The following is a 27682-nucleotide window of genomic DNA, read 5'->3' on the forward strand; positions in this document are numbered from 1 at the left end:
AAAAACAACACCAAAAAACCCCTCAGATATCCAGATAAGAGGATACAGATGTATCCACTGTCATAAATTCTTCACCATGCTACAAGAGGGGAACTGACATTTTGGTGAATCTTTGTAAACCATCAATTTATCTATCATACTTTTATTTCACCAGTAGCATTGACAAAGCTAAGTCCTACAATTCCATTTGAAATTACCCTTAAAAAGAACAGACCTTTAAAACCTACTACACTCACTCTGGGGAAGGAATAAATATGAATTTTTAGCAAATTATATACGTCATTTTACCTTGCTACTTTGGAAATAGTACCTTTATCTTTCAAGCTGTACTGACAACATGTATCTTATAGTCAATGAAAAACTGAAAGTCAAATAAGCGGACAAGCCTTATCAAGGTAACAAACTCAGGGAGAGGCATTGCTGACTCCAACACAGACCTTTCTAAGTGTCACGGCAGGCCATTCTATTCCTCGGGACACCCATCCTGTTCAGTAAAGCACTCAGTGACCACCTAGGAGGCACTGGCACTGCTCTTTGCCCTCCTGTGTGCCTTAAGTGCATTTTCATATTCAGGTTCTTGCACATCCTCTCTGGGGTGGGTTTCCTTGTCCTTTGGGACAATTTTTCTCTCTTCGCAAGTCTGAGACAATCTAGAAAGCAGAAATCATTTCTGCCTTTTCCTCTCAATATCAGCATCCCATTTGCGGATCGTCAATGTGTCTCCGAGGAATAAAAGCTCCGGCTGGAGGAACAGTTTCAATAACCTAGCTTTAATGACATTACGTTGTATTGTCCATTCATTTTAATGTCCTAAAATTTTAATAACCCTAAGGGGTCACCATTTTAGATGAAACTATACCAGGAGATTCCTCTAAGGCCAAGAGCATCCAGCTGCTCCCATGAGAGACTCTACCCCCTACCTCGGGCTGTCCTTGGGGATGAGATGACCCTGGGGCTGATACTCACTAGACCCTCCAATAGACATGGCCACAGTGGGTATCCTGGGTCATCCCCAGACAGTTCTAAAATGCCAGGACTAGGAAAAGACAGGAGGGTGGCTGAGGGCACAACACCCTGTAAAGTTTTCACGGGGAGACCTCAACCTAAAGACATTTTGGTAATATGTGCACTTAGGAAAGATGAAAAGAAGAGAGGCACAAAGATTTTTTTTTACAGTAGAGTGTCAGATAATTTATTCTCCACTTTCCTCTCATATAAAATGTTTGGAAACAGAAAAATATTTTGGCCAAGGTGGCTCACGCCTGTATTCCCAGCGCTTTAGGAGGCCGAGGTGGGTGATCAGTTAAGGTCAGAAGTTCAAAACCAACCTAACCAACATGGCAAAACTCTGTCTCTACTAAAAATACAAAAATTAGCTGGACGTGGTGGTGGGCGCTTATAAGCCCAGCTACTTGGGAGGCTGAGGCAGGAGAATCGCTTGAACCCGGGAGTCAGAGGTTGCAGTGAGCTGAGACTGTGCCATTGCACTCCAGCTTGGTGACAGGGCGAGACTCTGTCTCAACAACAACAACAACAACAACAGCAACAACATAAAAAAATATATATATATTAAAAAACTATAAATTTAAAATTACTACATGTAGATAGTATTTGAAGTCATGGGACTGACTGTAGGTAGAAACAAGAGAAGGCAAGGAAAGTTTTTATATTTATATTTATATATATTACATAAAATTAATATACATAATTATAATATATAAATATATAATATAGGCTGTGCACAGTGGCTTACACCTGCAATCCCAGCAATTTGGGAGGCTGAGGTGGGCAGATCAGCTGAGGTCAGGAGTTCAAGACTAGCCTGACCAACATGGAGAAACCCCATCTCTACTAAAGATACAAAAATTAGCCAGGCGTGGTGGTGCTTGTCTGTAATCACAGCTACTCAGGAGACTGAAGCAGGAAAATCACTTGAACCCAGGAGGCGGAGGTTGCGGTGAGCCCAGATTGTGTCATTGCACTCTAGCCTGGGTGACAAGGGTTAAACTCTATATCAAAATAAATAAATAAATAAATAAATAAAACAAGAAATAGATATTTATGTCTAAATATATAATTATAATACATAAATGTGTATATATACATTTATTATAAATTTATTAATATATGAAATATATTTATTTCTGAGACAGGGTCTGGCTCTGTCACCCAGGCTGGAGTGCAGTGACACTATCAGAGCTCATTGGAGTCTTGAACAGATGGCTCAAGCGATCCTCCCATCTCAGCCTCCTGAGTGGCTAGGATTGCATGCACACACCACCATGCGTAGCTAATTTTAAAATTTTTTGTAGAGACAGGGTCTTCCTTTTTTGCCTAAGCTGGTCTTGAACTCCTGCGCTCAAGTGATCTTCCTGCCTCAGGCTTCCAATGTGTTAGACGTGGGCCACTGCATCTGGTCTAATGCATTTTTTAATTTGCGAGTTTATATTATTTAATATTTTTAAGTACTGAATGTGTTGAACAACCAAGTTGCAGAATTCCCACACAATGGACGGTCAGCTGTCATGTCCTGGTTCAAATTGTCCCAGCACACCAAGGCTAGAAACCTTTCAGCCAACTTCCACTTATGTCTCCCGGGGCAGGACAATGTCACTAGGCCAATCCCCACTAAGAGGGACTCTGGAAAGGCAAGAAACTATTCTGTTCTCTATAATGGAATGTGACCAAAGAGAAGGCAGCTGGGAGGACCAGCTGGGCCCTCCAACCAGCAGCATGCACCATTGACTAACTGCCCTAGAGCTACACCGTGCTGGGCATTTGGGGCACTGTTATGAGCAAGAGTTTCCATTTTTCTTCTCATGGAACCTTCATGCTAGTGGTAAGAGACAATTTTTTTTTTTTTTTTTTTTGAGACAGAGTTTTGTTCTTGTCACTCAGGCTGGAGTGCAATGGTGTAATCTCAGCTCACTGCAACCTCTGCCTCCTGGATTCAAGCAATTCTCCTGCCTCAGCCTTCCGAGTAGCTGGGATTACAGGATTGCACCACCACATCTAGCAAATTTTTGTATTTTTAGTAGAGATGGGGTTTCACCATGTTGGCCAGGCTGGTCTGGAACTCCTGAGCCACTGCACCCAGTCAAGAGTGAGATTTTAAATCAATAAGTATAATTGTGATGAATGCCAGAAAGCAGAATGTGTGTGATGGGGAGGGGACTTAAGTTATTGTCTCATATTTTAACACTTTCATAGGCAATAACTAAAAACTTAGAAGCTTAAAACAACACACACCTTTAAGCCAATTTTGGCAAGCTAGGAGTTGAGCACATTTTAGCGGGTCGTGTGCTTGGGATCTCACGCTAAGCAGCTGGGCTGCATCCTCATCTGAGGCTACATCAGGGCAGAATCCATTTCCAGGTCCGCCGAGGTTATTGGCCGAATTCATTTCCTCGGACCCGCTTGGCAAGGGCCCAGCTTTTTGCTTCCTTGCCTACGGGGCCCTCCAAAGGTCCTTTCTCAGCACAGCATCTCCCTCCTGCAGCGCCTGCAGGCGGAACCGTTCTCTCTAGTGTGCGAAGGTGATGCACTGTGACAGTGACATCCCATTGCTTTCGCCAGGCTCTATGGGTTAGAAGCCAGTCACCGGTTTTGCTCGTACCCAAGGTCAGGAAGATTATGCAAGGGCATAGGTCACTGGGGGGTGGTCAGCCACTTTAGGGTGTGGCTGCCACCACTGAATTTGGTGAGACTTTAAGGGTTGGTAGGAGTTGGTCAAGTACAGGGGTGAGGGTGTGTCAGGCAGGGGTGAGGGCATGGAGGGGGATGCAGAGGCCTGCACCCTGGAATGTCCTTTCACTCCCTGAGGTTTTGTTCTCCTGATCCCTGAGTACATCCCAGAACACGGTGGGGCCCTAGCAGGGGAGAGGTAGGGAAGCATGTGTTGTTCATCCGGGGACCTTGTTAGGCAAATCAGATTAAGGAACAGGCTTTCAGTGGTGGGTGCAAGCTTGGGAGTGATGAGTGTGCAGGTGTGTGTGGGAAGAGCGATGGGGATGGGGTCAGCCCCAGCCACCAAGAAGACTTTAACTGCATCCACCCATCCCAGCAGCCTCCCTGGGTGAGTGCCTTCAGGGTGCAGGTCCTGTTTTACACATGGAATTGAATCAGAGTGGGACACTGCCTTGCCTTAGAGAGGTCACACTTCTTCTCCTTCTTCTTCTTCTGCTTTTTTTTTTTTTTTTTTTTTTTTTTTTTTTTTTTAATTTGCAACAGATTCTCACTCTGTTGCCCAGGCTGGAGTGCAGTGGTGTGACCTTGGCTCACTGCAACCTCTGCCTCCCAGGTTCGAGCAATTTTCCTGCCTCAGCCTCCTCGGTAGGGTAGCTGGGATGATAGGCACGCATTACCATGGCTGGCTAATTGTTGTATTTTAGTTTCACCATATTGGCCAGGCTAGTCCCAGTCTCCTGGCCTCAAGCGATCTGCCTGCCTCAGCCTCTCAAAGTGCTGTGACTACAGGCGTGAGCCACCACTCCGGGCAAAAGGTCACAATTCATGCCACGTGGGTGGCAGCCACTCAGACAGCACCCCTGCCGGCACTGGGAGTGAGGGGTGCTCAGTGTCCTAGGAAGGCAGAGGGCTGCATGAGAGGTTCTGGGAGGAAGGACTGGAGGAGGATTTGAGATTTTCACCTGAGCAGCTGGGTGGATGGAGGGGCTGTTCACAGAGAATCACAAGAATGTGAATGAGCAGGTTAGGGCACTAATAAAGCACTCTGTTTCGGCCTGTGGAAAATTTGAGATGCTTCCCTGCGTCCAGCTGGAGCTTTGGGAAAGGTCAGGGCTGGGCATCTGATGGGATGGAGGTCTCTGGCAGGCAGCAGAGCATGTGGATGGTTTGTGAAGCCCGGAAGGGCATGAGATTTCCTGTGGCAGTGCCCACTGCAAATGGAAGGGCATTTGGCCTGAGTCCAGACATATACAAGTTGGGCAGAGAAGGGGGTGGGTCCCTGGGACCCACCGAGGAGCAGCTATGGGAGTACAGGGAAACCAAGGGTGTGGGGTCACATGAAGCAGGGAGCTCAAATAAGATGAGGAAAGAGGTTTTAAAGACGATCAGGTCTGGGGACAGTGGTTCATGCCTGTAATCCCAACACTTTGGGAGGCTGAGGCGAGAGGATAGCCTGAGGCCAGGAGTTTGAGACCAGCCTGGGCAACATAGGGAGACCCCATTTCTATAAATAAATAAATACCATTGGTACTTGGCATTTCAGGCGGGGAACAGCAAACACATGAAAGCTCTGTGGCAGGAAAGGGAAGTGATTAGTGCTCGCTCCTGGTTCGTTTATCAGACCTTAAAGAGATGCAGAGACATTTCAGGTACTCCTTGGCCGAGCTCCTTCAGGGAAGGCCTAGGTTCGCCTCTACTTCCCATCTATTAATTTTTTTTTTTTTTTTCGAGACGGAGTCTCATTCTGTCGCCCAGGCTGGAGCACATGCAGTGGCACCATCTCAGCTCACTGCAACCTCTACCTCCCTGGTTCAAACGATTTCTCCTGCCTCAGCCTTCCCAGTAGCTGCAACCACAGATACGCGCCACCACGATCGGCTAAGTTTCTGTATTTTTAGCAGAGATGGGGTTTCATCTTGTTGGCCAGGCTGGTTTCGAACTCCTGGCCTCAAGTAATCCACCTGCCTCGGCCCCACAAAGTGCTGGGATTACAGGCGCCAGCCACCGCGCCCGGCCCTACTTCACTCCTAACACCCACCATACGTGCTTCCAAATGTTTGCTGAATGACAAGGTGAACGAGTGAATGGGACTACGTGACTTCGGGCAGCAGGCAATCCTATTCCTTGGACCTCAGTTTCCCTTTTTGTAAAGCAAGCCTGTCTCTCGCTCTCTGTCCTAAAAGCCTGAGTTCTGGGCTTGAGATGAGCGCGTCCTGTACAGTAGACTCCAGGTGGACGTTGAGCTGGGTCTTCCAGGAGGCCAGGATCCGGCCAGCTCTTGGGTCCGGTCCTCCCGCGGTACCCCGCACGCCCAGTCCCAGCGCCGCCCCGCCCAACCTCCCTTTGTTCCCCCAGGCCCCACCTTCTCCGCGCAGCTGGCTCCCCCTTGGCCGGGGGGCGGGCCCTGGGCGCCTGGCTCCGCTGGGGGCGGGGCGGGGCGGCGGGAGGCGGGCAGGGCCGTGTGCACCTGCAGGGTGTGTTTCCGGGCCGCAGCCCCGCGCCAGCTGCAGCTCCTTGATCCGAGCCGGATCCTGAGCGGGCAACACGGGCTGAAGCGGCGCGGCGGCGGCCCCGCCCTGGGGCTCCATTGTTGAGGCTGCGGTGGCTCTGTCGGCTGCTCAGCTGCGCTCCAGTCGGCCCAGGCGCCGCGGCGAGGAGCTAGGGCTGCGAGGCGGCGGCCTGAGGTGAGACGGCGCCATGGGCGACGGGGTCTCCAGACCGGGTGGGCGTCTCTGCCCCGGGTGTGGCGGCTCCGAGCTCGGCTCCGCAGGGTCCGAGCTCCGCTCCGCAGGGTCCGAGGTCGGGATCCGGGGTCCTTGCGCCTGGGCTTTGTCTCGGCCCCGTGTGGCACCGGGGGCTTCGCGCCTGCTGCGATACCGCGTGGGCCCGCGCGGGGAGTCCCGGTTGCCCTGCGGGTGGGGGCCGGTCCCCACTGCTCCCCGGCTCCCCGCGTCTGCCGCGGAGTGGACTGCATGGACCCGGGCGCGGGCTTCTGCCCCGTACCCCGCAGGGTGGCTGGTCCCCGCGTGCGGCAGAGGGGGCCCTGCGAGGACCCACTCGTGGGGCGGGGTACGGGTCACCGCGAGTGGGAGACTCCGCCGCCCTCCCCGCCCTCCCCGCCTTCCCTCGCAGCGAGACTGCTTCGCCAACTCACTGAGGGGACTGCGTGGAGGTTGCAGTGAGTGAAATGGCTGCAGTGCACCCCAGCCTGGGCCATAGAGTGAGACTTCCTCTCAAAACAAAAACAAAAACAATGTACTGGGTCTACCTCCGGCTCTGGAATTTTCCTGGAAGGCCTTCTCTTCTGGGCTTCATTTTTCTCACTTTTGAGGATCGTAAACTACATAATTTCCAAGAATTTTTGCCCTACAGCTTTAATTCTTTCAAGCAAATACAGCAGAGAAAAATTCTCTTCCCCGCAATGGTGTAAATAATGGACGCCTTTGAAAATGTGGATTCTAAAGTGGAAGTTCTTTTTCTTCTTCCCCTTTGTTTCCTTTTAAACGAGTTTAGTTACATGAGTATATACTTTATCTCAGACTTAAGGACAAGTATCTATGATGAAAACTTAAGTAACTTTTTGGCAATATCTTGCATATTCTTCACAATTGTGTTTTATGTGCAGCATCTTCCCTATATCCAGTTGATTTGTTTTTTTCTCATTAATGGAGTTGTTGAGCTCAGAACTTTTCAGGAGCATTTTGTTGATCTTTTAAGTGTCATGTGAAATATGTTCCAATTTAACATTTTATTTTGTTGACTAAAATGGGAGTAAATGGAAACTTGAGAGTGCCTTGAGTAGATGTACTTGGCTTGTGTAATGGTTTGAAGCATAGTTGAAAATTACCACTTGTTGCCAGGTGTGGTGGCTCACACCTGTAATCCCAACACTTGGGGAGGGCAAGACAGGCAGATCACGAGGTTAGAAGATGGCTAATCTGGCTCATACAGTGAAACCCCGTCTTCACTAAAAATACCCCGTCTCCACTAAAAATACAAAAACTTAGCTGAGTGTGGTGGCACACGCCTGTAGTCCCAGCTACTCGGGAGGCTGAGGCAGGGGAATCACTTGAACCCGGGAGGTGGAGGTTGCAGTGAGCGGAGATTGCACCACTGCACTCCAGCCTGGGCGACAGAGTGAGACTCCATCTCAAAAAAAAAAAAAAAAAAAAAAAAAAAAAAAAAAAAATGCACTTGTAAAAAATTGCATCACATGTTGAATGACCTATAAAGGAGCTACAATTCTAAGGTATATGGTAATTAATTCTTTAAAATAGGCCGGTTGCTGTGGTTTACACCTGTAATGCCAGCGCTTTGGGAGGCTGAGGAGCGAGGATCACTTGAGCCCAAGATTAGAAGCTGCAGTGAGCTATAATCATGCCACTGCACTCCAGTCTGTGTGACGGAGTGAAACCCTTTCTCTAAAAAATAAAAAGGTAAATAAATAATTTAAAAATAAAATACTAAGCTCCTTTCCAATTTACCTGTTTGGTAAGGTGGGAATTTGATGTGTTTGAGTTTCTTAAAACCATGTGTCTCTGTAGAAAGGAGACACAATTTTCTCTGCTATTCCTAGTTATTTGGATGATTATAGGGATTAAAAATAGACATTTGGTCAAGTCTTGAGCTACTGAATTACAATTTTTGCTTCGCTCAGTAGGATTTTGCCTTTATTTTGATTTGCATTCTTAGATTAGGAAAATATCTTTGTTATATGCCCCATACACTTTGTTCTTTTGGGGAATCTGATCTTAGGAGAGGGCTTCAAAACGCGACCAGATTTTCTTTATTGTTTTCTAGATTTTATTAATGTCTTAATAAAACTTAACTAGTTAATGCTGCTTCTATGTCGAAGTATTTTTCATTTAGAGTAGGCTTGATTTTTATATGGATTAAATGAAAGGAAGTCTCTCACGGAAGGGGACATATGGGTATGGAGAAGACAGAGGGTGTGTGTGTATATATATATATATATATATATATATTTTTTTTGTTTGTTTGTTTGTTTGTTTGTTTGTTTGTTTTGGAGACAGAGTTTTGCTCTGTTGCCCAGGCTGGAGTACAGTGGCAGGATCTCGGATCACTGCAAGCTCCGCCTCCTGGGTTCACTCCATTCTCCTACCTCAGCCTCCCAAACAGCTGGGACTATAGGGGCCTCCCACCACGCCTGGCTAATTTTTTGTATTTTCAGTAGAAACAGGATTTCACTGTGCTAGCCAGGATGGTCTCCATCTCCTGACTTCGTGATCTGCCCGCCTCAGCCTTCCAGAGTGCTGGGGATTACAGGTGTGAGCCACTGCCTGTGGCCGACAGAGGATTTATTTCTGAGCTCTATATTTCAGAGTTCTTTTCTCTAGCCCTGGCCTGGGTCCCAAACAGGGAACTTAATTCACTCTATCACTGAAGTATACTCTTGCTTTGATGCCATTGGTATGTTGTCCTAGAGATTTGCTGTGGCTGCTAGGAGTGTTTCAGAGTTAAGAACTGATGCAACCTCTCTTTTGTCAGATTTTGAGTCTATAAACCATCTTGTTTCCTTTAGCGTTATCTCCCTGGAACTGGAAGGTCAGAGATGAAGTTTTCTTAGATTATAAGTCTCAGCCTTTGCTATCTACCTTCGTCTGTCTCCCATATCACCTGCTGTTTTTTTCCCCGTTTTTCATTTTAATGTTTTTATTGGATAGGTGTCTATTATTGCAGGCTACCTCAAAACATTTTTGGATATTGACAGGATATCAGTATGAATAATATGTAAAAGATAACTTATTCTAGTTCTTTTGAGCAGAGGATTTGGTTTCGATATGTGGCCCTATTAAAGCTTTTGTTAAGCCCAAGTACTTGCTGAACTTCAGTTCCCTTACCTATAAAATGGAGTTAGTTGTTAGTAATACCTGTTCTGCCTAACTCAGGAGATTGTTTTGAGGATCAAACGAAATTATGAATGTAATGGAATTTTGTAAATTTTAAATGAAATATTGTATTACCTAAGATTTTTTTTTAAACGCCATATTAAGAATGGAATGAATCTGGGTTTTCCTTTGAAATCTCAAATGTTTAATGTACAGAGAAGTTTTAATGTGTCTGTTGGGGAGCTTCATTAGGATTGTTTTCTATCTTTAATTGGCCAGTATTGTTTTATATGTTAGCATTTTTGGGGAACATCAAAATTTGTGTTTCAGTTATCATTAATATTTTACAAAGTTATTGAATGTGCGTGATTAGTCTTTAACAATCTCTTCAATTATTTACATTCCCATGTAAAAAAAAAATGCAGTAATGAAGGTTCATGTAAATAACATTCCCATGCCTTAATGAAGCATAATTTCTTGACATTGCAGTTTCTAAGTGCCCTGTCTTGAGGTTGGGAAGGCTAAAGGGCAGTCAGACGTCAAGGTCAGCAAAGCGTCACCTTTGACATTTGAAATCCAGCAGCAGGTATCACAGTGAACCCCATCCCAGCAACCAGGAAGATTCTCTGTCCTGCCTCTCCTCCAGCCACCTCAGAATCTGTGTCTGCGGTGTTGGTCCTGCTTTCCTCTCTCTCCTCTGCCTTTTCTTTCTCTTCACCAACTTCTACCGAGTGCCTCTGATGTCCCAGACAGTGGCAGTGGGAGTACGAAGGCTAATAAACCCGGCCCTGGTCCTCAAAGAATTGATGTTTTCTGTGCAGATATTAAGTGACACTGTCATACATAGTGTTGACAAACATTGATACAGATTTCCTGTGAAGTGCAGAAGCACCATCCTAGAAGCAGAGATGCAGAGGCAGCACTGGTGACTCACACATGGAGAGCTGGAGTTCTTGGTCTAGTGGGATAAACTGACATGGACATCATTTCAGTGCAGCGGAGTGAGTGCTGGGACGGGCTCCCTCGGGGCATCTGGGGCTGGGTTTGTCTGGTGTTTAGTCTCCTGCCTGGTACTTAGAGTTTGTCAGTAAGATGAGCATTGGGAGGTTTCTAAGTGAAAGGAAAGTCAATCACTTACCTGAAACTTAAAATTTGTAGGTGTTCTGGGCCATTTATAATTCACTGAATCTGTTTTGTCAGAACAAGTCTATCATCTATTGTTTTGGATGGAGTGTGGCCAGCCCTGCCTTGCGATGTGAGGAAATCAGTAAACACTTGTCAAGTGTCAACACCGTGCCAGACACTCTTCTAGGGGTTTCCACGTAAACCACTATTCATTTCTGTTGCTGCTTTACCACATTTCCACAAATTTTGTGGCTTAAAATAATTGAAATTGTATCATCTCACAGTTTTTTGGGGCACCCACTGTTCTGACGTGGGTGTCACTGGGCAAAAATCATAATGTGGGCTGAGCTGCATTCCTCACTGGAGAATTGTTTCCAAGCGCTTTTGGCCAAATATAGTTCCTTGTGGTTGCAGGACTGAGGTGTCTGTTCCCTTGCTGGCCATCTGTTGAGGGCTGCCCTCAGCTCCTGAGGCCTCTATCTGGTCTTTGCACGTGGTCCCATCAGCTCAGGACTAGCTAACCCAGGGACCTGGTCAGGCTCTTCAGTTCCCCTGTGTGCATTTCTCTTCTTGCACTTGGAGAAAGTTCTATGCCCTATTTTAAAATATTTTTTTGAGATGGAGTCTCGCACTGTTGCCCAGGCTGGAGTGCAGTAGCATGATCTCAGCTCACTGCAACCTCTACCTCTCGGGTTTAAGTGATTCTCCTGCTTCAGCCTCCTGAGTAGCTGGGACTAAAGGTGCCCGCCAGGATGTCCAACTAATTTTTGTATTTTTAGTAGAGATGGGGTTTCACCATTTTAGCCAGGATGGTCTCCATCTCTTAATCTCATGATCTGCCTGCCTTAGCCTCCCAAAGTCCGGAGATTACAGGTGTGAGCCACCTCGCCTGGCCAGTTCTATGCTCTTAGAGGCTCATAGGATTAGATTGGACCTCCCTGGATAGCCCAAGATACTCCTCCTAAGGACTTTGGCAAAGCCCTTTTGCTGCGTGATATAGTCACAGGTCTCGCGGGTTGGAATCTCCCACCACAGTTACCAATCCACTTACTACAGCAGCCTGGGAGGTGCTTTTCATTACCTCTGGTTAACAGATACCAATTTTTTTTTTTTTTTCAAATTGGCAGGAACATGAAGATCCTTCTTTTTTTTTTTTGAGACGGAGTCTCATCCTCTTGCCCGGGCTGAAGTGTAGTGGTGCAGTCTTGGCTCACCACAACTTCCACCTCCCGGGTTCAGGCAGTTCTCCTGCCTCAGCCTCCTAAGTAGCTGGGACCACAGGCACGTGCCACCAAGCCTGGCTAATTTTTTTATTTTTAGTACAGACAGGGTTTCAGTATGTTGACCAGGCTGGTCACAAACTCCTGACCTCGTGATCCGCCCACCTTGGCCTCCCAAAGTGCTGGGATTACAGGCGTGAGCGACCACACCCAGCCATGAAGATCCTTCTTAAATGAAAAAACCGTTCCTCTGACTTGATGTGAGGCTGTTGGTGAGACTGATAGCAGTGGAGACAGGTCCATCAGAAATGGAGCTAAACTTTGTGTTCTGGAGTATTTTGATGGCCTGCCCTGATCATGTAAGTTTTGCTAAGAAGTCATTAGAGTAATTCCTCTACTGGAAGAAACACCCATATGGGGAATTTGGGACCTTGCCTTTTCAAGTTTTACACAAAGGACTCCTCATAGTCGCAAAGTACATGATTCCAGGTCCATTTCTAGAATGGAAACAGCTGCATCCACCCAACAGCGATTCACATTCCTGAGTTTGAGAGAATCCGATTGTCTCAGGCTGAAGCCAAAAGCCCAATAAACAATGTTTGTACCTTTATTCATAGTTAGGAATTAGGTGCATCCTGTGGTCAAGAAAACAACTGATGGTGGTCACCAAGTAGTTTAAGACCAAGCAGGACCTCATTTTATCATGTAGGTGTTTTTGATTTTCTTAACGAAATTTTTATTTTCCTGTGCAATAAATGACAAGCTCTGACTTGAAATAAATTTCCTTTAATAAACCAGAATCTAGGGCCGGGCGCGGTGGCTCACGCCTGTAATCCCAGACTTTGGGAGACCGAGCAGGGTGGATCACGAGGTCAGTAGATTGAGACCATCCTGGCTTTGGGGAAACCCTACCTCTACTAAAAATACAAAAAATTAGCCGGGCATGGTGGCGGGCTCCTGTAGCCCCAGGTACTCGGAAGGCTGAGGCAGGAAAATGGCGTGAACCTGGGAGGCAGAGCTTGCAGTGAGCGGAGATCACGCCACTGCACTCCAGCCTGGGCGACAAAGTGAGACTCTGTCTCAAAAAAAGGAAAAAAAAAAAAAACAACCCAGAATCTATAATCCTAAGGTTTTTAACCTGGCTTTCAGAACTTTATGAAGTCCCCAAAATCCTGTGCAACAATTTTGTGTGTATGCATCCATGTGTGTTTATGGGGAGACGATTTATAGCTCTCCATAGTTTTTCAAAGTGGTTGGATTACAAAAAATTTTAGAATACACCACTTTGGCCTGGTGTGGTGGCTCACACCTGTAATTCTAGCACTTAGGGAGGCTGAGGCAGTAGGATCCACTGAGGTCAGCAGTTTAAGACCAGCAACATAGTGAGACCTCCACCTCTACCAAAAAAAAAAAAAAAGAAAAGAAAAAAAAGAAAGAATGCTGGGCGTGGTGGTGCACACCTGTGGTTCTAGCTGCTCGAGAGTTGATCACCTGATCCCAATAATTTGAGGCTGTAGTAAGTTAGAATTACACCACCGCACTCTAGCCCAGGCAACAGAGCAAGACCCTCTCTCAAACAAAAACACAAAACCATATCACTTAATATACTATTGTTGTTGGTCAAGTATCAGATTTTGTTTAAAAACTAAAAACTTTTTTTTTTTTTTTTTTTTGAGATGGAGTCTCGCTCTGTTGCCCAGGCTGGAGTGCAGTGGCATGGTCTCAGCTCACTGCAAGCTCCGCCTTCCAGGTTCACACCATTCTCCTGCCTCAACCTCCTGAGTAGCTGGGACTACAGGCACCTGCCACCACGCCCGGCTAATATTTTGTATTTCTAGTAGAGACGGGGTTTCACCGTGTTAGCCAGGATGGTCTTGATCTCCTGACCTCGTGATCCGCCCACCTTGGCTTCCCAAAGTGCTGGGATTACAGGTAAATGCTCATTTTTAGCAAAGTTGTACAGACCTACAGCTCTAAGAGTCAGAAATTAACAAGGCTTAGGACAAAACCCAGCAATCCCCTACCTTACCCTTCTCCACTCTGATCCCTGGTCCCTGGAGGTTACTGTGTTTATGTTTTAGCTCGTTCTTCCAGATTGTGTGAAAGACAGGGAGATGTCTTACTGTGGAAGACAAAGATTCAGGCTGCTTACCTTCCCCGCTCCTCCAGTTCCCCATGTTTTTCTCCCCCATCCTCTCAGTATAATTATTGTGATAGTGAGGCCAGCCACAGTGGCTCGTCACTTATCCCAGATTTTTGGGAGGCCGAGGCGGGGAGATCACTTGAGGCCAGGAGTTGAAGGCCAGCCTGGCCAACACAGTGAAACCCCATCTCTACTAAAAAATACAAAAATTAGTCAGTTGTAGTGTTGCACACCTATAGTTCCAGCTACTCAGGAGGATGAGGCACAAGAATTGCTTGAACCTGAGAGGTGGAGGTTGCAGTGAGCTGAGATCGCACCATAAGCTGAGATCGCACCACTGCACTCCAACCTGGGCAACAGAGGTAGACTCTGTCTCAAAAAAAATTATTGTGATAGTGGGATACATAGTACAATAGTGTATATATTTAGTATTCTTCCTGGTTTTTGGCCCACAGCTTCTAAAACCCTTGTAATTTCCTGAGTGATAGGAACATCATTGGTTATAATATTTGGTCTTAGGTTTCAATACCTGATACAAGAGCTTCTAAGACTTTTGGAATCTCTGGGGTGATAGGAGTGTCTTTTGTATGATAATGAGATGACAGGTGGCTTCGGCCCCTAGACAGGTTCAGGATCAGGGTTGGTTGCCAGAAAGATGAGTCATGATTATAGAGTTGGACACGTCAGCCCCACCCCTACCTCTGGGAGGGGAGACGAGACAGGCTGGAGATTGAGCTAGTCACGGGTAGCCAATGACTTAATCATGTTGATGTTATGAAAACTCCATAAAACCCTCTAAACACTGGGTTTGGGGAGCTTCTGGTTTGGTGAAGTCATTTGGTGCTGGGAAGGTGGCACTTCCAGGGACGGCATGGGAGCCCCGACCTCTCTGCCCCGTGGTGTGCCCTGTGCCTCTCTTGCATTTGGCTGTTCCCGTGTTCTCTTCTTTGTAATAAACCAATAAGAGTAAGTAACTGCCAAGCACTTTGCGTCTGTCACCTCACTTACTTTTTCAGCAACACTGTGTGGCAGATAATGTCCTCATTTTGCCAGTGACAAAATGAGACTGATGCATTGAGTAACTTGCTCAAGATCACATAATAAGTGGAATTCAAGCTCTGACTCCGAAGCCTGTGCTTTTAACCGGCATGCTGCATACGCGGTCTCTTTATTTGTTAGGAGTTTCGGTGTCTCTAGGGCCTGACACCAAGTTGACCGTTGTGGCCTAGAGCTGTTATAACGGAGCTTTTAGCGGCCCTGCTGAGAACAGAGCCAGCACCTCCGGATTGGCAGGGCAGGGGCTGTTCCTGCTGGGAGCTGCAGGTCACTCCCTGTAGCCCTTGGCTGATCTTGCTCATCCACTCCATCCCTCATTCAGTAGTTCCTGAGTGCGGCCTCTGTGCGGAGGAGAAGAAGGCAGCCTTCCAGCCCAGGTGGGGCCTGCAGGTACACACAGGGAGAGGCAGCTGCGCACTGAGCTGGCTGTAGGCTGGGACAGCGTGGCTCCAGAGGTGGCAATAGAATGCTCTGGGACTGCAGAGGGAACACGTGCTTGTGAAAGGGAGGAAGGGGCAGGCACCGCAGAGGAGGTGTACTTGAGTTGGACTTTGAGGGAGGAGTTGGATTTCCACAGTGGAACCGAGCAGCTGAGGCTTTCTCAGCAGCTGAAGATTACAGCCAGCCAGCCTCAAATGTTCAGCTTTTCCTGAATTCCCTTTTTTAAGACAGTGCAGTAAGTTTTCCACAGAGATAAAGCGGTCACCTCCATGTCATTCATGTTCTGCGAATCCTGTGTGTAGTTTTCGATGCTTAGCAGATGGGAGCAACCTGGGCCATAAGAGAAGAGCCTGTGTGTCCACTTGTTTGGACATCAGTCAGGTGTGGCACAGGGCAGTGATCACTGCCTTCCCCTGAGGAACTCAGTTGTACTTTTATGTGGAGAGGACAAAGAAAGCTGTTGTACAGGGGGCAGGAGACATTTCACCTGTAAAGCAAGGCACAAAATACATAGTCTGTGCCCTGCATGAGAAACCTAGCAGAACTGTGTGCTGATTCCCACCCTTGCCTCCCCTCCTGAGAGCGAACCGTCCATTGTACCATGGCGGAGGGCATTTCTGAAGCCTCTGCAATCGGAGTGATCTGTTACTTGCCCATTGAGCCTTAGGGGCAGCAACCAGGTGGTGTGGCTGAAACACAGGCCTTGGCCAGACGTGGTTGGTCATGTTGGTTCTGCCACTGATTGTGAATTACAAAACCTTGGAGAAGTCATTGTCTTTGTCTGTGCCTCTCATGTAAGATGGAGAACACTGTGGCCATTGCAGAAAAGCAGATAGGTGGAGCGAGTATGAAGTGCTTTGTGTGTGTGTGTCATACGGTGAATGAAATGGCACTGATTGACATTATTGATAGTAATAACAGGTTTAATTCAGGAATAAAACTGGTAAAGTAGGCCAGGTGCGGTGACTCACGCGTGTAATCCCAGCATTTTGGGAGGCCAAGGCGGGCGTATCATGAGGTCAGGAGTTTGAGACCAGCCTGGCCAGTACGGTGAAACCCCATCTTTACTAAAAATACAAAAATTAGCTGGGTGTGGTGGTAGTCCTGGGTGCGCCTGTAGTCCTAGCTACTTGAGAGGCTGAAGCAGGAGAATCGTTTGAACCCTGGAGGTGGAGGTTTCAGTGAGCCGAGATGGTGTCACTGCACTCCAGCCTGGGTAGAGAGTGAAACGCTGTCTCAAAAAAAAAAAAACCTGGTAAAGTATTTTACCCAGCCTAGGTACATGTGGTAGAGCCGAATGAAAGCTTAGTAAAAGATGACTTGAGAACTAGCTGAGCAGAGGAATCAGGCGGGATGTGTTGTTACTGAGTAAGTGAAATTTGCACCTGCTTTCTCCCAGGCTTTGCTGAGTTGTGTACAACAGAGAGGTCAGGTGTTGGGGGCAGTGGACCGGTTGAAGAATGCATTGCTATTATGTGAGGAACATTGGGCTTTGAAAAAGCAGAACTGGATCCACGTTCTTGCCTGGTGACTCTAACTATCATCTAGTTTGTAAAGGGGATTGCAGTTCACTGAAAAATTCTTATGACAGTGGGGAAAGGATTGGGGCGTCTGCATTGGTGTGTGTAATATAGGTCAGATGAAAGAGCATTTAGGCTGGAGGGAGACTTTTCATCTCTATAACTTTCACAGAACAATTCCATCTTCCATGATGTGAAGATTTTTGAGTCAAAACTACACTGTTCTGCTATGTGTGTTGGGGCAAATTTATACATACAATTTGCTTAAATATTTCAGATGATACAAGAATATACGTGTAGCATAAAAAGCTGAAATTTGCATTCCCCCTTCTCTAGAAGTAACCATTGTGAATAGTTAAGTCTGCATTCCAGCTATTTTGTGTATTATAAATACGCTGTGAATACATGAGTGTATATATACATATACGTTACAGAAACACATTTTTAGAGATGGAATATTGCTGTGTTGCCCATACTAGTCTCAAACTCCTGGGCTCAAGTGATCCTCTCGCCTCAGCCTCCCAAAGTTTTGGAATTACAGGCATGAGCCACCGTGCATGGCCTGCATGAATATATTTACTAATTGCTAAGTTACTCTGTTCAATACGTGTATTGAAGTCCCCCATGTGCCAAGCATTGTTCTGAATACCTTATATGCACGAATTCACTTAACTTTGAGAGCAGCTCTATTATTGTGGCCCTTTTACAGTGAGGAAACGGAACCACAGAGAGGCTGGGGACGTTGTCTAACATCACACAGCCAGCGCTGTTGGAATTGAGGATGGAACCCAGACAGCTGGCTTCAGATCTCTTAGCTCTTATCATAGATGGCACACCCAAACCTTAGGGCCGCCTCCCAAGCCTTGCGTGAGCTCTGCCTGAGCTCTGCGAGAGCTGTGTATGTGAGGCTTCTTTCCTCTTTAAGAACACAAGTCTTGGAATTGTCCCAGACCCTGGTAGGACCCCTTGAGGACCAAAATCAGGGATTCTTCCAGCCTGCCCCAAGGCCGGATCTCTGATTTAGCTACTTGGAAGGTAGACGTGGAAGAGAGTAATTTTGCCAGAACAAAAAGTCAGGATGGCTGGGCTGACTCGGCCAGATGCGGTGGCTCATGTCTGTAATCCCAGCACTTTGGGAGGCCGAGGCAGGTGGATCACCTGAGGTCGGGAGTTCGAGAGCAGCCCTGGCCAACAAGTAGAAACTCCGTCTCTACTAAAAATATAAAAATTAGCTGGGCGTGGTGGTGGGCGCCTGTAACCCCAGCTACCAGGGAGGCTGAGCCAGGAGAATTGTTTGAACCTGGGAGGCAGAGGTGGCAGTGAGCTAAGATTGCACCACTCCACTCCAGCGTTGGTGACAGAGTGAGACTCCATCTCAAAAAAAAAAAATGAAAAGAGGGAAAGGGAATGGCTGGGCTGGCTCATTCTAGGGAAGAGACCCTACAGCAGCCGTAGGACCTTGGCCACTTGGGTGGAAAAGAAGGAAGGAAAAACTTCACCTAGGGCGGTGACCTGGACTGCAGAAACCACACTAAACAGTCCACGTCCTGGAGCCTGGCCACCCCGTTTGCTTCTCTTCTCCTTGGGTAGCGGGTGTGGGGAGCTTTCTACCCTGGAGGCTGAGCAGCGCAGCTTCTAATGAGGGTAGGCGTTTGTCTGTCCCTGGGAATACAGACAGCATTCTCATAACCAGCCCAAATCCTCCTGAACAGCTTTTTGTAGGGCGGGGCGGGGCAGAAGGTCATTTTGACTCATAGGTACCTTTTCCACTTTCGCTGCTGATAACTGTGTTACAGGTTAAAATTTTGTTTTTGATACTGAAGAGGGCTTAAGAGAGTGAGCTATTATGGCACATCTAAGTCTGCTAAAATAGAACCACGGGGTAGTGTAGGAAAATCTCTTCTAAATTATGGATCATACATGGTGAACGTTAGAAGCCATGTGTACCTAAGTTGAAAAATGAAAACATGTCTTGTATTTGGGTGACCCTGGTAAGTCTGGATCCCACTGTGCCTTGTGTGAACACCAGTTGCTGAGGTATAGGGATCAACAGGCTTTTTCTGGACATCTTGTGCTTCTCCCTTGGGGTAAAGTGGGGCGGTAGTAGGAGCGCACAGCTGTTGGGCCCCTAATATTTGTCAGCTGTTTTACATGTGGGATTCCATTGAATGCAATCTTAGAGGTAAAATTATTTTACTGAAGATGAAGATAGAGGCTTAGACAAGTTAAGAAAATTGTTCAAGGTCCCGTTTTTTTTTTTTTTTTTGAAACAGAGTTTTGCTCTTCTTGTCCAGGCTGGAGTGCAATGGCGCGATCTCGGCTCACCACAACCTCTGCTTCCCAGGTTCAAGTGATTCTCCTGCCTCAGCCTCCGGAGTAGCTGGGAAGACAGGCATGTGCCACCACGCCAGGCTGATTTCGTATTTTTAGTAGGGATGGGGTTTTTCCATGTTGGTTAGGCTGGTCTTGAACTCCCAGCCTTGGGTGATCCGCCCAACTCAGCCTCCCAAAGTGCTGGGATTACAGGTGTGAGCCACCACACCTGGCCAAGGCCATGTAATTTAAGTGGAAAAATGAAGTACTTGATGAACTCAGAAGTTTGACTTCAAGGCCCTTGATCTTTCCATAACACGTGGTTCCTTCCCTGGTTGGTGGGGAGTGACTGAGGAACTCAAGGAAGCTGTGTTTTGTGGAAAGAGGACCTGAGGGGTGTACGGTCTTTCCAGGCTTGGAATCTGCCATGTTGGGCTTCTGAATTGTATAGCTTGGCCATATGGAGAGAAGCCCCTCATTTAAGACTTATTCTTTGGGGGAAATAAAGGAAGACTGCCCACATGAGACAGGCAGAGGCAACTTTCTCAGAGCTGCTGTGGCAATGGAGTCGACACCGTCACTTGCGTGTGGCAGAGACTGACATGGCAGTGAGTGGCGGATGAGGAGTGGGGAAGCTTCAGGATGGAAAAGAACGGCTCCCAGTGGAGGCTGTTTTGGGGGCTGTAGGCGGCTGTGCAGAAGTGGGGTGTTTTATGTGATTGGTTAGGGGCATATATGGCTTTCTCTGAATTATCCTAACTGGAAATAGGGGCCAAAATTAGGGTGGCTGTCAGTTTTGAGTCAAATCCTGGCCACGTGGGACAGAGTCGTGGTTTAGTTTCTGGGTTGTGGAGAGAGAGCAGTCTGGCTTCCTGTCTGATGTGCTAGCCTGGCTGGCCTCCTGGCTGTTGACTGTAGATAGGGGATTGGTTTCCCGGGTGGGCAGCTACCGGTTGTGGTCTGAGTTCTGTCTTTATACATATGATCAGGCATGGTCTGTTTGTATATTCAGTCCCTCATTTTTCTGGTCAGTAAAAATATCAAATGACAAATTGGATACATTGGGAACTTTTTAGATGTCTGTGTCCCCTGAAGGAAGTTTTCACGTTCACATTTAATCAGAATGAATATAAACAATTGGGCCATTTATCTTGAAGGTATAAAATAGGAAATCTTCAACAATACTACCTCGGCGCCGTTGCCTGTCTGTCCATCGTTAGGGAATGTGTTTTTATCCCCCGCTGGCTCATCGTCCACCGGTTTGTGGTTGATCCACTTCTCTATACGTCTTGTCTTGTGTGCATCTCATTGTTTGCTAGTGTTAGCTTTCCCCTTCATCAGTGTAGTTTATTTGTGTAGCCTCTGTTGGTAGGAAGTTATTTGTGGAATTTGTGAATGGAAGGGACCTTAGAGGTCTGCTAGATCAGCCCAGTGATTTTCAAGATAAACGGAAATACAGGGAAATGTTCCAGCTTCTTTGGTGGCAAAACCAGGAATAGAAAGCAGTGTTCTTTGTGCCGCAATGTCATTGGAAGACAACTCAATGTGGGCCTAAAATGCAGAGTAGCTAACTTTCATTTATCTCTGCTTCTGACTCTTGTTATCAGACATTTTAAATTGACCTTAATGTATTAGCAGAAATATGAAAAGTCCTGACTTGTTTACATATAAGGTACTTCTTCGCCTACTCATTTGGTTGCTTTTTTCAACAGGATTGAAAAGACATTGTTATAAAGTGAATGTTTATGTCTCCTCCAGATTCTTGTACTGGAGCCCTAACTGCCAGTGTGATGGCATTAGGGGATAGGACCTTTGGGAGATGATTAGGGTTAGATGAGGTCATGAGCGTGGGCCCTGGTCTGACAGGATTAGTGCCCTTAGAAGAAAAGAAACCAGGCTGGGTGTGGTGGCTCACACCTGTAATCCTAGCACTTTGGGAGGCTGAGGTGGGCAGATCACGAGGTCAGGAAATTGAGACCATCCTGAAACCCTGTTTCTACTAAAAATATGAAAATTAGTTGGGTGTGGTGGCATGTACCTGTAATCCCAGCTACTCGGGAGGCTGAGGCAGGAGAGTTGCTTGAACCAGGGAGTCAGAGGTTGCAGTGAGCTGAGAATGTGCCACTGCACTCCAGCCTGGTGACAGAGTGGAGACTCTGTCTCAAAAAAAAAAAGAGAAAGCAGAGAGCTCCCACTGCCCTGGTGTGAGGAAACAAGAAGAAAGGTGACTGTCTGCAAGCCAGGAAGAGGTCCCTGTCTCGGAACTGAGTTGGCCGACACCTTGATCTTGGACTTCCAGCCTCCAGAGCTGTGAGAAATAAACTAATGTTTAAACCACACAGTCTACGGTGTTTTTTATGGTATTTGCCTATGGTATTATGGCCATGTGATTTGACTGATACAGAGATGGTTCCAGAATACTGTAGCCTGTATTTAACTTGGTGATGCCATGAAAATAAATGTGGCAGTTCATTCCTTTATATAAAGACAGCGCTGTGAGCCCAGGGCGTTTGCTCATGTCTTAGTTGAGTCTTGTCTTCTTATAACAGCTTCCTAATTTCTCTTTTCCTCTTTGAACTTATATTATATATCTGGATTAAATCATATATGGTATGATTTTATACTTTATGTCTCTACAAACGTTTAGTGATTTTATTTCATTTTGTTTTATTTTTGAGACATGCCCTTGCTCTGTTGCTCAGGCTGGAATGCAGGCATGCCATCACAGCTCACGGTAACCCTAAATTCCTGGGCTCAAGTGATCCTCTCACCTCAGCCTCTTGAGTAGCTGGGACTACAGGTGTACTATCCTGCCTAGCTAATTTTTAAATTTTTTGTAAGGACGAAGTCTTGCTGTGTTGTCCAGAGTGGTTTCAAACTCCTGGCCTCAAGCAGTCCTCTCACCTCAGCCTCTCAAGGCACTGGATTACAGGCATGAACTGCCACAGCCAGCCCAGTGATTTTTCATTGTTAAGATCAAGGACGGGTTCCCTGGCTTGGCATTCAAGGCTCATGATCCGGGAGTGATACGGAAGTTTGGGTTTCAGTGTTTCCATTCCCGCCATCAGCCTTGCACCCCAGCTTGTTGCCTAAGCCCTGTTCTGAAGCCCAGCCTGAGAGCTGCACTTAGAATTTAGACCTTCTCATCTCTTCATCTTCTTCGCCTATGTTCTTATCTCCATCTGGGACATCATCTCCACACTTCTGCCTCTTTATATCTTCTCCATCCTTCAAGACTTGAAATACTCACTTCTTTTACATGATCCCTGCTCTGACATCCAAGGTAGAATTAATCTTTCTTCCTTTGAACTCTGATAGTGATTAAAATTTTTCATCCTTTAATTATGCAGCAGTCCTGTGTGTTAGATATTATTATTATTTCCCCAGTTTTTCATAGTTACTTTGAAAATATTTACTGTAGTCATATATTTTGAATATGTAATATGAGCGACATTCAAAAGGTCCTGGAGAGTGAAAGGCAGTCCTACTCTCATCACTGCTCTGTGACCACTGTTGTCAGTTTTGTTTGTTTGTTTGCTTGTATGTTTTTCCAAGATGGAGTCTTGCTCTGTCACCAGGCTGGCGTGACCTCAGCTCTTTTTAAAAACACAGATGTTGGCATAAGATAAATACTGTTCTCTACCAGTTCCAACTCCTGAGTTCAAGCGATTCTCCTGCCTCAACCTCCTGAGTAGCTGGGACTACAGGCGTGCGCCACCATGCCCAGATTATTTTTGTATTTTTAGTAGAGACAGGGTTTCACCATGTTGGCCACGATGGTCTGGATATCTTAGCCTCGTGATCCACCTGCCTCAGCCTCTCAAAGTGCTGGGATTACACGTGTGAGCGACTGCGCCCAGCCTATGTATCTTCTTTTTAAAAACACAGATGTCGGCTTAAGATAAATACTGTTCTCCACCAGTTCCTCACTGGTAAATATTTAGGTTGTTCCCAACCGTTTGGATTAATCAGTGCTGAGTTGTACGTAATTCTTGCATATTTGCGTGAATATGTTCATAGGATGCATTGCTAGAAATGGAATTGTGGGATCCACGGTTCTGCACATTTTAAATGTTGATGGGTGTTGCTCGATTCCCTTCCGTTAGGGCCATACCGTTATCTCACTGTCAATGTGTAAGGGCGCCTATTTCTATTTCCTTGCCAACAGTTTCTTCTGAGCTATTTTGTTTGACATCACACACACACACAAATAGACCGCTTGTTCCAAAAACATGGGCGTTTTACATTTCTACTTAAAGTGTGTGCACACTGACTGAAGTTCTGTGTTGCAGTGATATGTGCTGCTAGGATTGTGGCTCTGTTTCGAATTTGCTAGCCAGGCTACGGCTTTCCAGTCAGGTATTTTTTGTTTGGTTCATGTTGTTGCTGCCGTTGGGCTGGAGTAACCTGTGTGAATTTCCCTCTACTGCCCAACCAGATTTCCTTTCCGGTGGACGGGCTTAGTGTCTCATCCGGCAGCCCTGTTTCCTGGTGATCTGGGCCGAGTGTCTCATCCGGCAGCCCTGTTTCCTGGTGACCTGGGCCGAGTGTCTCATCCGGCAGCCCTGTTTCCTAGTGATCTCGGCTGAGTGGCTCCATGAGAAGTTGCACCCATATTCTCCAGTAGTGCATCTTTTTACAGCAAGCAAAACATTTTCACCACGTTTCTAGCGGGACAGGCACTAGCTCTTTTCTGGGCATCAGGAGACCTGGCTTTGTTCTGGTTCAAGCAACAGCTGGTAAGTTACCAAAGACAAGTCACATCTGGCCCCTGGTCCTTTGCTTTATAAGTAGAATCACAGTCCGAGTGGGCATCACTGCCCTGGTCTCTGCGGTGCTGAGTGTTGTGGGGATGATAGCTAAGTGTCCGGGTGCATTTCCACCACTAGGGGATTACAGGCCAGCCAAAGACACAGGAGGAAAGCTAACAGCCCCGGGCAGGTACACAGAACCAGAGGAGTTTGAAAGGGTGGTTCCAAGCTCCTTGGTGTGATTGATGTGATAACAATAAACATTTTATCTCTAAGTCTTGGGCCATAGGACCAAGAGAAGAGAGAGCTGGTGTTGAGTTGTAGTGAGAGGTGTGTGGTTCGTGTGCTTGCTGAGCCTGGCTGGGACTCAATTCCATTGAGTCCCATTCCATTTTACCTTCTGTTTCTACCTTTTTCATGCTCCTGCTTGTTTCTCCAGAAAAAAATTGCAATAAATTCCTTTCAAAAACTTTACAAAAGCCATAGATGCTTATTGAAAATAGTTCAAATGATTTGGAAGACAGAAAGATGGTGAGTGTTTTTCTGTTGTGTGTTTGGATGAATGTGTCTTTGGGGTAGTCACTATTAACACTGGGTGTATTTCCTTCCAGATCTTTTCCAGTGTACCTACAAAGATACATGTACACATTGTAAAAAACAAAATAGTACCTGATACACATTGAGTCCCCCTACTCCCACTCCGCAGTCTACATGGACATCCTTTCATGGTGATACGATGAGACTTGATCGACTCCTTTTGTTCGCTGTAGTACTAGGTAATAATAGCTACAGATAACTCACCTTCAGTGGGCTTTTACCATATGACAGGGTCTGTGCTCCAGGCAGGCTACATGAAGTGGGTCTTAAGGCTTTTTACAACAATGCTATGGGTGAACACAGTAATTGTTAACATTTTGCAAGTGATAGAATTGCAGTAGAGAGAAGCAAAGCTGCGTGCTCAAACTCATGGCACGATTCCCGCGGGAGAGAGAGAACACTTTTAAAACAATTGTTGTTATAATCAGGTGATTTATGATCATTTCAAGAAATAGTGCATTCAGTGAATACATTTCAGGGTCTGGTACAGTCTGGGAGCTGGTCCTGAAAATGCACTGGGCTAGAGGTAAGGGAGCTGTCCATTGGCCCTGGGCCCCTAGTTCAAGGAGGGAGGTCCCGGGGAGAGGGGGCATGGGGAGGAGGTCTCTGAACAAACCTTGCAACATTCATTTCGGCTGAGTCTGGTCCGAGGTCTGGGTCTTGCCATGTACACTTTTCAGAGATACTTGGTTTTGATTTTTATCATGGCTCACCTGAGCAGCCATGGTTTCAAACTGCCTGGAGATGTGGTCTGGCAGGCCACTGCTATGCCCATCCTTCCTGCTCCTGCAGGAGGGGAGTCATCCTGGACTAGAGGACTTCGCCTGTAATCAGCTGTCTCGTAATAAGTGGATTTGATGCTGGTTTCGCTAGGTCAGGAAATTTCCCATTTGGAAGGAAAACTGATACTTGTTTTTGGGTTTTGCTGAGGAGCCACAGGGTTTATAGGAGGGACTGGAAGCTTGTTGAGACACACGTGAGTGCACTCAAACATCTTCCATGAAACGTGGAAATAAAGACAGTGTTCCAGAGAGGTCCCTGGCTTTGGGATATAAATATTTCTGTGACAGAATGGCACTGGATTTCTGCTGTATTTTTTTCTCTGCTATTTTGGCAAGTTTTATTTGGGTGTGTGTCTCCTGTACAGAAGGTATGACATCCGTTTTTGCCACCAAGGGTTTACAGCGGTTGGTCCCTCCTATGTGGGTCACTTTTGTGCCGTGGTTTCTTTGGGGAAATTGTAGGTCTCCTACCCAAAGCACATTGCCCATTTCAAGGTGCTCCTGGTTTCTGAACACCTGTGGCAGTGCGTTTCCTGTATGTGAAGCCAGCGGAGAAAGTACCCCTCCCCAGGAGGTGGGGACTGGTGATTGCCTGAGTGAGGAGGCCGGGGATGAGCCCTGGACTAGAACTTGTGACCGGCTGCTTTTCCTTCCCCTCCTCTCCCTCCTATTTTGCCACCACCCCCTCTTTATAAAATTTATTAAAAATTAAGCAACTATTTTGGTTTCCTTTTTTCGCTATTCCTTGCTAATCGCATGCAGAGTGAGCCTGGGACAGTGGAAAGGAAAGTTGTATTTGGCTTCAGATGATCCTACCAGCCCCGCATTGAGGGGCTTCCGCCAGGCGGCATCGTCAAGTGGCGTTGTGGAGGTTCTCCTTTCAGTCCTCAGCGTTAACCAGCAGAGGCAGGTGCTACTTATTCCTGGTTAATGTTGAGGAAGTTGAGCTCAAAGTGGCTAAGGGAACTTCCCAAAGTCACATAGGAAGTAGCAGAGTAGAACCAAACACAGATTGTTTCTCAATCAGGCAGGTCGTCTGATTCCAAAATGGGCTCTTAATTTTTGGAGATCAAAAAGCTGAACAGACACAGATATTTCTTTTTCTTTTCTTTTCTTTTTTTTTTTTTTTTTTGAGCGAGGGTTTTGTTATGCTGCCTAGGCTGGTCTAGGCTCAAGTTGTCCTCCTGCCTTAGCGTTGTGAGTGCTGGGCTTACAGGTTTGTGTCACCACACCCAACCGAACAGACATTTCCTGAAGAAAGACATACAAATGGCCAAAAAATATGTGAAAAAATGCTCAGTATCACTTATAATCAGAGAAATGCAAATCAGAAACCGCAGTGAGGTATCATCTCACCTGTTAGGATGGATATTACCAAAAAGACAAAAAATAACAAGTGCTGGTGAAGATATGGAGAAAAGGGAGCTCTTACACACTGTAGGGGGGTGTAAACTAGGGCAGCAGGCTGGGCGCGGGGCGCACGCTGACATCCCAGCACTTTGGGAGGCCGAGTCAGGCAGATCACCTGATGATAGGAGTTTGAAACCAGCCTAGCCAACATGGTGAAACCCCGTCTCTAGTAAAAACACAAAAATTAGCTGGGAGTGGTGGATCACACCTGTAATCCCAGCACTGCTGGGCAGCTGAGGTGGGTGGTTCACTTGAGGCCAGGAGTTCAAGACCAGCCTGGTAACGTGGTGAAACCCCATCTCTACTAAAAAATACAGGAATTTGCCGGGTGCAGTGGCAGGCGCCCGTAATCCCAGCTACTCGGGAGGCTGAGGCATGAGAACCACTGGAACCCGGGAGGCGGATGCTACAGTAAGCAAGCCAATTTGCACCACTGTACTCCAGCCTGGGCAACAGTGAGACTCTGTCTCAAAGAGAAAAAAGAATAAGAGTGAGTAAGCTAGGGCACCCAGTATGGCAAACAGTATGGAGGGTCCTCAGAAAACTACAAATAAAATTACAGTGTGATCCAGCAGTCTCACTACAGTGTAGATACCCAAAGAAAAGGAAATCAGTGTCGGAGGGGCTTCTGCACCTGTGTGTTTCCTTCAGCACTGTTCACCGTAGCCAAGATATGGAATCAGCCTCGGTGTCCAACAGCAGATGATGGATAGAGAAAATGTGGTCTTTATACACAGTGGAGTACTATTCAACCATAACACAGGATGAAGTCCTGTTATTCTCAACAA

General features: G+C 46.6%; 1 protein-coding gene and 1 long non-coding RNA gene across 2 annotated transcripts in view; both read left to right on the forward strand.

The window, feature by feature from the left end:
* LOC135964491 (SH3 domain and tetratricopeptide repeat-containing protein 1-like) overlaps window positions 1–27682 on the forward strand; it is a 412105-nt gene that overhangs the window by 354221 nt on the left and 30202 nt on the right. The gene's annotated exons all lie outside the window — the stretch shown is intronic.
* Window positions 12351–27682, forward strand: part of LOC135964644 (uncharacterized) — a 35786-nt gene continuing 20454 nt past the window's right edge. Inside the window, exons 1-2 of the long non-coding RNA XR_010577163.1 lie at window positions 12351–13813; window positions 23793–24093. This is a non-coding gene — a long non-coding RNA (uncharacterized lncRNA). The remainder of the gene's footprint in view (window positions 13814–23792; window positions 24094–27682) is intronic.

This window comes from Macaca fascicularis, chromosome 8 (genome assembly GCF_037993035.2).
Source record: "Macaca fascicularis isolate 582-1 chromosome 8, T2T-MFA8v1.1".
In the NCBI taxonomy this organism is placed as follows: domain Eukaryota; kingdom Metazoa; phylum Chordata; class Mammalia; order Primates; family Cercopithecidae; genus Macaca; species Macaca fascicularis.